The following is an 11,745-nucleotide window of genomic DNA, read 5'->3' as shown; positions in this document are numbered from 1 at the left end:
GAAAATGTTTATTGTTTCTTATGGATTTCAACAAAATAACAGGAATAATCCGCGTGTGCCTCTGAGAGGCTAATTATCCACGGATTCTGGTTTAATTTCATCACAGCAGAGTGTCTTCCAAGTATTCTACCACTGGACGCATGACCAATCGGAATCTGAAACAGAAACAATTGCATCGAGGGCGTTCACAAGATGAAAACACGCACATGTAAGCACAGAACGGAGATATAGATATAATTCTGATCAATGGTTCACCTTGTGATTTGTCATTTGTGAAGCATAAACGTCAAAATTGACTTTGGAATGCGTCATGTTATGAGAGATGAAATGTGCTATTTTAATAATGTATTGATTTAATCATCCATCATAATCAGAGCATTATGTTCGAACACTCTCTTTACCTAAATGCCCGCCGAGGTGATCCTTTCATTCCTGGTGTGATATTTTTATTAACTGGTGCTCGAACACTCCTTAGACCAATCACCCTGTCAAACGATAATTCAAACCAGTTAGTTTAATTAACATCAAAAGTCAAATGGAGCTGCAGACACTAAGGGGAAATTCTCTTATTTCAAGAAGAGTGCGCGTGGATGTTTGTTTTTACTGAAAACTTACATTTGACAGCGACCGGGAATAGTGTCCACCACGATATAAGGTCCTACGGATTTTGTTGGCATCTGACATGTTTCATCCGAGACGTCATCTGTACCCGCATAATTAAACGAGACACTGGGGTATCGCAATCCACTGTAAATTAAAAATTAGTCATTGCACAATTACAATTTCCCGTTACAATCCTTCTATGAAGAAAGAGAGAGAGAGAGAAGAGAGAGAGAGAGAGAGTATTGTTCTCTGCACTTTGTGTGTACAGAAATATAGATCACTTATTATGTACATAAGCAGTGTATCTGATTTCGGCACACATTAATTTGATATATATATATATATATATATATATACACACACACACACACACACACACACACACACACACACACACACACACACACATATATATATATATATATATATATATATATATCCAAATTGTGTTTTTAAAAAAAATCACAGTGTCCGGTATAAAATATTAAAAGAAATAGAATAAACAGTACACAAAGTTAAAAATTTAATGAAAGCGCTTGCGTTAAATTTTTAACTTTGTGTACTGTTTATTCTATTTCTTTTAATATATATATATATATATATATAAAGCACTGAAGAACCAACAACATTCAGTATCCAAAACTGTCGGATCTATATTAAATAGATACAATGGTCAGGGAAAATAATTATATAAAGCTGGAAAAGTGTTTAGCTAGTTTTGTAGTGTAGCTTTAGTGCTTATTGTTAACTATATTTGTGTTTTCTCCATAATGTAATCCTTTCACGTCCTGACGAAGGGACAGGTTGTCCCGAAAATTTGACAATTCCAATTGTTTATGTCGTTGGTCATTCTAGTGCTTTATATATATATATATATAAGTTAATTCAGGTATCGGCAGTTGAGTTCAGGTTTTGAGTGTAAGATTATGTATATTTCATATAGTTTTTCCACATGTTATTGTATAGTACGAATTAAGCGAAAATAGGATACCAGCGACCCGTCCTTATCATTTATCCATGTAAGCCTACAGAATGTGTGTTTAATATAGTATTTTACGGTAAGTTGTTAATTCTCACAGAGAGCCAGTGATAGATTTTAAGGACTTTTCACTACAGCAAACAAAGCAAAGTTTCAGTGTAATGCCTGATCATAAACTTATCTAACGGGTGTGCAATAAGGTTGTATGCCTTAATATATTTTTATTGTTTGTAGACAGCTTTTCAGGACTGTTTTAGGAGATACTTAAAAAAATAGAATAAAAAAAGGAAGAAATGTTTTAGAAACATATAAGCCCCCCCCCCCCCCCCCCCCCCATGTGGCAATACTTTAAAAAGGATCAACTTTAAGTTTAGAATGTCTGTAATGCTAGTGAAATATATAGGTTTCCTACTACATGTAGTCAGGGGTAACCACAATACTATGCTTTAATTATCAAGATACTGGGCAGACATTTCCAAATTTTTATAAGCATGCAGTCATTTGAATCATGATGTTTGACTATATGACTTGAAAACCAATGACGTCATGTGCCAGTATACCAAGTTTTGATATCTGTCAAGCAAAGAATTCTAAAGATATTGTGCGGAAAATATCTTCCGATGTTCAGATTAATTTTATATTTCACCTTTGACCTTGTGACCTCAAATTCAACAAGGGTTATTTACTCCTTAGGTAAAACCAGTGTACCAAGTTTGGTGTCTGTCAAGGAAACGGTTCTCAAGATATTGAGAGGCCAATGTCTTTTCCATGTCCAGAGTAGACTGGCCTTTGACCTTTGACTTTGTGCCCTCTACGCATCTACTATTTAGAGAAAAAAGTATAACAAATGTACTGTCTGTCAAGAAAAAGATTTCTAAGATATTGAGTGGACAATATTTGATCGACCAACAGGTGCAAACTAATATGCCACTTTTTCCGTGGGGTTGGGGGTTGGGGTTGGATCGCCACATCTTTTGTAAACGTTTACAGGATTTTGTTTTAACACGTAATATAGCTCTCGATGCAAGTCTATTTTATGGAAAATAGGTTGTATGATGTAATGTAGAACGTCTGACTTATCTATTGAGAGGAATTCAAAATCCCAAACAAAGTAAAAAGCAGACAATGTTTATGTGTAGCTATTCAATAGCTTGAAATTAGGACCGTGATAGACAAACTCGTGCTTTGGAATTTGGCAAGATGTGAAAAACAATTACCCTTATATTGCTCGACAGATTTACTCTTTTCAAAAAATGAAAATATTAAAGATATTGCAGAAAAATTAGGAAATATTTCGTTCTAAATTATTTCGTTAACTTGTTCAATAAGATACAATGCCATTGCATTAATGTAAGCTCAAATATAAACAATTTACTGATGTTTTATATTTATGCGTTTACTCATTAAAATTCTTATTAGTATTATAGATGGTCCTTGAGAGGAGTCACTCACACTACTCAGGGGAATCTTAGTCTACTGAGTACATGTACTGATGTTGTAAATCTAACACTGGTGGTGTGTGAGAATTTGTTGTAACTACAGAACAAGAAAGGAAACTAAGCTGGTTTCGGAGTACTCAGAGTTTTCAAGATAAATTTTAGCAGTGTACAATACAGATAGAGAACACAAGTCTCTGTGAAATACAAAATATTTCAAGTCTCTATTTGCTGGTTTTATAGATACCGTAATCCTGCATGCATTTTCCTCCAGATCATTCTTTTGGGTCCCCTGAACTGCCCTCGGACGTCTACTATCTTGGATATCCTGACAAAAAATACAACTGTATACCCACATGCCGTTAAGTAGCAAATAAATGAGGAAAAATCTAAACCTGAATAGGCATAATTTACGGACATGCTTTTATCTTGCATGAACAGGTATTAAAGCATGGTAAATAAAACGAATAACGATATAAAAAACAACAACAACCGAATACATGTATTTGCTAATCAATGCATTTAGAGTAACATACTTAATTATGTCAGATGCCCTGATATGTATTCATTAGTTGCAACATATACATGTATAACATATGGATTTATAACATTCCAACTATGGAATCTATATTGCTGCCTTGTGCTCCATTGTACCGTCGCCAAGATGGTACGATAATATGATTGTGGCATTGTACCATCGCCATCGTCGTGCCATGGAACCATTGTACCAACGTAGGATTCCGCACAATACTATTAGATAACTTTTGTCCTTTCTCTCCAGCCCCCCCCCCCCCCCCCCCCCTTTACCGTTCAGTTTATTTTGCACTTCTCAGGTAGCTGAAGCATCGTACTGACCGAGAATGTCAATATTTTTATTGTATGATTGAAATATTTAAAACATCGAAACTGACTGCTATACGAGAGCCTACGAAAGAATATAGGGTCGGCTTTTTGGTACACAAATACAACGCAAGACTCGATAGAAAATGATCAGAGACGCGAGTTTTTGTTTGTTGCACGACTAAAACAATTTGAAACTTCGAAACTGTCTACTGTAACTTACCAAACGATAACTCATCGGTCATCTTTAGATCATTGTCTACTGTAACTTACCAAACGATAACTCATCGGTCATCTTTAGATCGGGTTCGATGTTGCTATAATCAATTCAATTCAATTTATTTATTGATTCACCAAGCATGTTGGTATATAATCATGTTACACAATATGAGATATGTAATGACAATAAACTAATTACTAACATTTGTTGTAAACGGTAGTTCGTGGTAGAAGTCACTCTTTCTTTACAATGTACGATCTAGTGCAAAGTGAGTACAGACGCGAGTTTTCAATTTAATAAGGTCCGTTGTTGGAAAAATTAATTATCATATTCACCTCATGGACACAATCCGGGTGATTCAAATAAATTTTTACATTCACTTCCGATCTCTACCCAGAGTTGTCGTTCCTTGCTCTCACTTACACCTCTGTCAACATCTCAAGGGTTTTACAAGATTTTTGTAAAATGGCACGTATGCTCAAATCAAGTATGGTTTTGACTTCCGTTACAAACATATACGTAAATAGATAAATATTGAGCATATATTATGTGAGTGTAAGGAACGATAACATTCGTGGGTACAACGTTCCATCATTCTAGCTAGTCGGATCTCAGCCACTCAGAAAACTTGAAATTTCTCGATCATGAAAGATGAAGATAACGAACAGTGATAAATCTCATAACTCCTATAAGTAATACAAAACAGAGAGTTGGGCAAACACAGATCCCTGGATATACTAGAGGTGGGATCAAGTGCCTAGGAGGTCACACCCACCGTGATCCCCATATCTTGATCAGGTAAACGGAGTTATCTGTGGTCAAAATCAGTGTGCTAAGAACGGCCTAACAATCGGTATGGAACAAGTCGGACAGCATATCATTTGACCCAATAATAGGTTGTATTGGCAAACTAGATCGCTATAACGACCATAGAATTTGCGAAATGCTGACTTTAAATGAGACTGTTGAAACCCCTGCACCATCATCTTGTTTGCCAGTGACCTGCATCGATTTAAAAACTGACCATACGCAGAACAAGCTCTTGCGTATCGAATCAGTTGAGAGATATAAACACCATATGCAGGTGATAATGGAATATTACTACATAAATATGAGAAGTTGACGACGGAGAAGCTGAAATCACCCCGTTTGTCATAAAGTTGAGTTGTTAGTTTGCCGTTAATATCTATTTGCAATAAAATATCTAAGTATGAAGCAAAAGTGGACGACTCTGTGGTGTCCTTTATTTCGAGTTCACAAGGATGTAAAACTTATACGGTACCAACTATGATGCACCAGATGCGCATTTCGACAAATAATGTTTCTTCAGTGATGCTCAAGCCGAAATATTGGAAATCCGAAATAACAATAAAATTGTAAGAACTAAACGGAAAAACAGAGTGCCAAAGACTGGAGTCAAATTTGTCTAAGGATCAGAGCTATGCATGAGGGAGATAGAAAATCCTTAATTTTGAAACGAATTTCTTAATTTTATCACAGCAATTATATATCGAATCGACATATGAATGACGATTATTAATGTTAATAGATAATACACTGTACGTCTTCGATATATCTAAATGTTGAATTGAAGGCCACAGCAAGAGATTTTTTCTTCTCATGTAGAAGGTTTTGAATAAATTCTGCTTCATAAGAATATAAAAACGGGTCAGCTAACAAAGGAGCACAATTCGTGCCCATGGGAATTCCAACAGACTGTTGGAAGACCTGATCACCAAAGACCACGAAGATATTGTCATATAATGATATAAAATATTTAAGATTGTAATGCTTTAAATTCTAATTGATAAAAATAATATCAAATCACCGCTCAAATTTCCATGCAGAAAATGGAGGGATTTTAATTTTAGACAAATACCAATCTTTCTAAACACAATTGAAATATATAGCCAGTTACTACTATTATCTTCAGAGGAAATTACAATTAAGGCGATCGCCAAATAGAGGAAGGGGTTTTTGTTTCTATTTACAGACAAAGACAAACATTTCCATGTCTAACGTATGGCACAGATAGGTTCTGCGTTGTATTGTTTTATCATTGTATGTCTCAGTCGAGATTTTTTTTACTCGTGTGGAGATATCACCAGCTTAAGGTGAAGTGCCACTAATGTTGATCTATGCATGTGCCCACGTTTGTTTTCATCATGCCAACACCCACAGTGAAACGAGATCGCCGTTTTTGTGGTCATATTCCAAAGATTTGTGAATTTCACTTCGAATACCGTGGGCTTGGCAATGGAAAATCGTAGGTTTGAAGCGGCAACGGTATCGCGAATCGAACCCGGACCTCCTGGTTGCGAAGCGAGCGCTAAACACTTGACTACCGCGACCGGTACACAGACATAGAGAAATTGGATTATGTACAATACCTTAGACGGACCATTAATAAAATGAAGAAAGTCATAGCAATATTTTATACCTGTGCACATGTATTTTCGTTTCATGAATTAGATAAGCAATTCTATCGTATCTCGGTAATGAAAGGTGAAGATAACGAACAGTGATCAATCTCATAACTCCTATAAGCAATACAAAGTAGAGAATTGGCCAAACACGGACCCCTGGAGACACCAGAAGTGGGATCAGGTGCCTAGGAGGAGTAATCATCCCCTGTCGACCGGTCACACCCGGCGTGAGCCCTATATCTTGACGAAGTAAACGGAGTTATCCGTAGTCAAAATTAGTGTGCTAAGAACGGTCTAACAATCGGTATGAAACACGCCAGGCAGCATTTGACCCAATAATAGGTTGTATTGACAAACTAGATTGTTATAACGACCATAGAATTTGCGAAATGCTGACTTTAAATGAGACTGTTGAAACCCCTGTACCATCAACTTGTTGTTTCGCTAAATATTTGATACGTTTTTAATTAGCTACATATGATAATTCGAGAAGGCAGTATGCAGCATATAGATCATATGTGCAATTCAATAAAGAACCAAGTAATTAAATTCCTTGAAAATCTAGAAACATTTGGGAACTTACATGGTACATCCGGCTGGTTCAGTGGTGACGATAAGATCATTCCGCCTATATTTGGACTCGTACACAGGACACGGCCTCTCGGTGGTGCTCACTGTGCTCATGGCTGCTGTCGTAGTTGTTGTTGGTGATCTCGTAGTTGTTGCTGCTGTCGTAGTTGTTGGTGATGTTGTCGTAGTTGTTGGTGATGTTATTATCATTGGTCTACTCGTAGTTGTCACGACTGTTGTCTTGACCTCTGATATATCTTTATTTGTTGTCATTCTTCCAGTTGTCTCCACGGTGTAAGTTGTTGTTGGCTGTGGTGATGTTGCTTTAATCGTAGTTGTCACAGGTTTAGATGTTTGTACAGAGTTATCTAACGTTGTATGTACTGCTATTTCTGCAGTGTTCTCCACGGTCTCACGTGGTGTTGTTGCTTCTGTAGTAGTTTTTTCTGATGTTGGCCCAACAAGAGAAGGCGTTTCAGACGTTGTTGATTTCCTGGTTTCATCGGTCTTGACTTTCCTTTCTGGTGTTGTCGATAGAGACGAGATACCGGATTCTGTTGTTGCTTCCACAAGTCTTTGCATTATGGTACTCGTCTTTGACAGTGTAGTGGTTTCCGTGATTTTCTCTGGTTTTGGTACCGATACTTCTGATTTTACGACTGTTACTGTGGGCGTACTTTGGTCGACAGATTCCGTTCCTTCCATTTGGTTTTTGGTAGACGGTTGACCAACTGCTTCTGTTGATAATGCTTGACTAGAGGTGGAGGGTAATACATTGACTGTGGTTGTTAACATGTCCGACTCAGTACTTCTCGTGGCGCTTTTATCCTCTAATTGTAAAGAGAGGTTGGTTGCTGTGGGGAATGTAACTGCTGGTGCAGTAAATTGTTCTATGGTTTGAATCGGAGGGTTGATAAGGTTTTCCCCAGATGTTGTTGTCTCTGAAATAGAATCCAGTGCTGTTGATAACGAGGATCCTGCAGTTTGTGTTACGTCAGAGGTTGATGGAAAAGTCGTCGATAAAGTAGTTTCTTTATTTGTTTCGAATAACAACGTTTCCAAAGGACTTACCGTGGAAGAATCGTCATTAACTTTAATAGTCCGTAATGTGGAGGAGACTAGTGGTTCAATAGCGCTGTCAGCTGAGGATTGTATTGTGGTGCTTGCTCCAGAATCAAGATTTAATTCACCGGGAGAGGTCACCTCCGGGTCACCCGACACCATAACGACACTAGGTGCTGCTTTAGAATGAATTGTGCTGTTGGCATCAAATTGGACACTGCCTACATTGATAGAAGAGTCGATAGTACTGTCCATGATCAAATCAAATCCATCGGTTGTATTGGATAGCACTGTTAAATCTTGAACAATATCTGCATTAACTGTTGGTGGGGTGAAGGGTTTCAAATTTGTTTTTTCTGTTGCATCAATAGATGTATCGCTATTCAATGGATCACCAGAGGCAATCCTAGTCTCTTCAACAACCGTGATCTGCATATCGGTTGGAATGTTTGCATTAGATGAGTTGACTTCTACATTTGGAGATGCGGTGTTATCACTTTTTTCAGCATCTGCCATGGTCACAGACTCTTTGACAACCAGAGATGAATTGGTAACAGGACTCAATGTAGGCATGGGGGAGTCGGATGGGATTTGAGAGGAGAACTTCTGTGTGGATTTAATACCAGTGGTGGTCTGCGTTGTGTCATTACCAATCACATCTGGTTCAACAAGAACAGGTACATCAACTTTCTTGTCAATCACAGTTTCACCTTCAGCAGATCCAAAAGTATTAAAGGTATCTGTGGAGGTAGATGCCACTACTGCTTTCACTGAATCCGAGAGCTTTGCTGATAACTCTGTAGTGCCTTGGTTAAAGATTAAAGTTTCGTCTGTAGCTGCCAATTTTCCCGACACATTGCTATCTGTCACTGATTCGAAGACAGAAGATGTCACATTGGGTTCTGATGTAGTTTTAGAAATCTTTCCATCAGGAATGTTCAATAAAGGATCATTTGTTGGATCAACGGTAAGATCATGTTCTGCATCAACAGCAGCGTCTGTATGAATTACACCGCTCCAAACGCAAGTAAAATCTGAAGAGGGACACGCAACATCATTGAAAAATGAAGAAAATTCTGTTTAAATTTCGAATTGAAATAAGTTAAAAAGAATATTTAGAATAGATACTCACGGAAGAATAAACAAAGTGTTGTTGTAAGCCAATACGCCATAGTGCTAAAATAAACCAGTGAATGCATCGGACCTCAGTACAGAATATCATTTTATAGTTTTTCATCAGCCAGTGATTGTCGCCACGTCAATGGGTTCGCATTCGTCCACAGAGCCCCGGGAACGACCAGACAAAACAACATCCCTTCTTGACATTTACGAGGTTTTCTTTGAACTTCACAGAATACATATATTTATACATCTCAACACAATTGACATAATTTTATGATTTAGCGCAAATTCACTCATGAATGCATGACTGGATACTTTTGCAGGTTTACATATAATGCGTCTTTTTTGGAAAAGAAATAAACTTTAGTTTATCCAAGTCACAAAATATAATTTGTTTTGAAAATGAAAACTTTATATGTGTGTACATCCACACTGTTGATTATATAACGTCTTTCACTTGGAAGATGTTAATGTTGCTGGGGTAAAATGCAATTCCCAGTGTATTTTTATTCCTTTTAGTTATTAATAATAAATTATTCGAGAAGGATCGTGGTTGTTTTGGTTTACAAATTACTCGACTCTGAATTATTTAGTTTTGGCTTTTTTCTTTCCAAATTGATAAAGTTGAAAAGATTTTCAAAAGTAATAGAATGCAAGGAATTTAAAATTCAAATAATTATTCTAATACAAGGATGTCATGCTTCATATTTGATATAAACAATTTCCTACTACAATTGCTAATACTATTACTACTACAAAGTAAATTGAAAAGAGTCGAAACCGACTATCTTTGATATTTACAACCTTACGCACCTACGGAGGTAATGAAAAAATTCGAATTCATTTTTGAGCAAAGAGGGCTTTCAATTTCAACACGGTTTATTATTTATTGTTTAAACTGCTCACTTGATTACTTTGACTATTTTTAACTGTTAATGAAGAGGAGAAATAACTCTTTATGAGATGGAACAGCAGGCTTCATTGGTGTAGTGCCAATAGTACGCAACAGCCATGTATCTGATAGATATAAAGCATGTAACCTGCGTAGGTGACGCCAGGGAGTTCTAGTGGTGTTGATACACCGGTCATCTCGGGCCAATGACAGGCCTGACTTTTTTATGTCCTGGTTAAATGTTTGAGACAGGGAGCGACATCACCCTTTTCCTTCATACTCTAAACATTTGATAAGAGAGTCTTTTTCATCTCTTACGTTTTCTAAAAGAAAACATACCATCAATTGCATCTACTTCCGATTTATACTCGGACTTCACAACGTTAGATACAGAAATGTTACGCGCCAGCTAACAATTTCATTTTTTAAAACCAAAATAATATTTCTAAGAATGATTTATTGGGGTTTCCAACGATAAAAAAAACCCTCAGGTTCGAATGCACTGTTCCACTACCATGGAAAATCAAACTGCTGAAATTCATTAACGAAATTTTCGTTTATGAAAATCCATGAGAATACAATATTCACCGCCAACGTGAAAAGTATATGCTGACATTGAAACGATGTTGCTTATACCCTCATACATTTTCAAATTGATATTTACATTCTCCTTTCATTTCTGTCGGAATTCCCAACCATTAAAATAGACACACTATATTTATCAAGATTCATACATACAATGTTCACAGCTGCATCACATACAGGGAGAAATGACTCACTAAAATTATTAAAGATGATCAAGTAAAGATATCAAAAACATCAAAAATGCAAATATTATAACATAGGTTACTGCTGATGAACTATTAGAAGTTTCCATTCTTATTTGACGATTCATTTTAACAACTTGAATTCTCTTAATGCATGCACAATTGTATAAATGAATTTAACTGGTGATTTTGGATATACTGCTCTATATATAGTCTGGGTTGTGAACAGCACTTTACAGGAGAGAATCTATAATACTAAATCATGAGACTGATTTGGCTGTGACAACACTCCTCGGAAACTGTAAAGTATTTTTCCATGTCATGTGTTTGGTCATGACCTGTATATTATCGTATCAGAACCCTTTTCACGAGCGCATAAGCAATTCTAGAAAATCGCAAGAATAATTTTTCGGTATAAAAAAAAAATACCCAATATTTACCGGTATGACAAGGGTAGATTTTGGGTATTGATGGTTATCGGTATGCAGAAATAGTGGAACAAAATATGCATATACCTCATGTAATGTCAGATAAAACTTAATCTCATCATTGTTCGATTTCCTCCAATTTCCCAACAATACAATTTTGATACTGGGTGCAGAATATCAAAGGTCAGAGGGTCACACTGAAGGGTTCCTCCATGTATTGGAAAAAGAAATTAAACATATTGTGTATGAGGTTAGACCGTTAGAGTGGGCAAACTAGCGGTGCTCAGGTTTGGGTCAAATGAATAAGAATTTCTCACCATGGATTTATTAGAAGAATTTAAAGTATCAAAATTCCTTAGCTATCGAAGATGGGGACCTACCTCACAAGATACAGTGTCTG

General features: G+C 36.7%; 1 pseudogene; it reads right to left on the bottom strand.

Moving 5' to 3' along the window:
- LOC125680169 (mucin-2-like) lies at positions 1–9,373 on the bottom strand (annotated as a pseudogene).
- Between the last annotated feature and the right edge of the window lie 2,372 nt (positions 9,374–11,745).

This window comes from Ostrea edulis, chromosome 2 (assembly GCF_947568905.1).
Source record: "Ostrea edulis chromosome 2, xbOstEdul1.1, whole genome shotgun sequence".
Lineage (NCBI taxonomy): Eukaryota > Metazoa > Mollusca > Bivalvia > Ostreida > Ostreidae > Ostrea > Ostrea edulis.
Note: the sequence above shows the minus strand (reverse complement) of the source record. Positions and strands in the feature narration are given on the sequence as shown.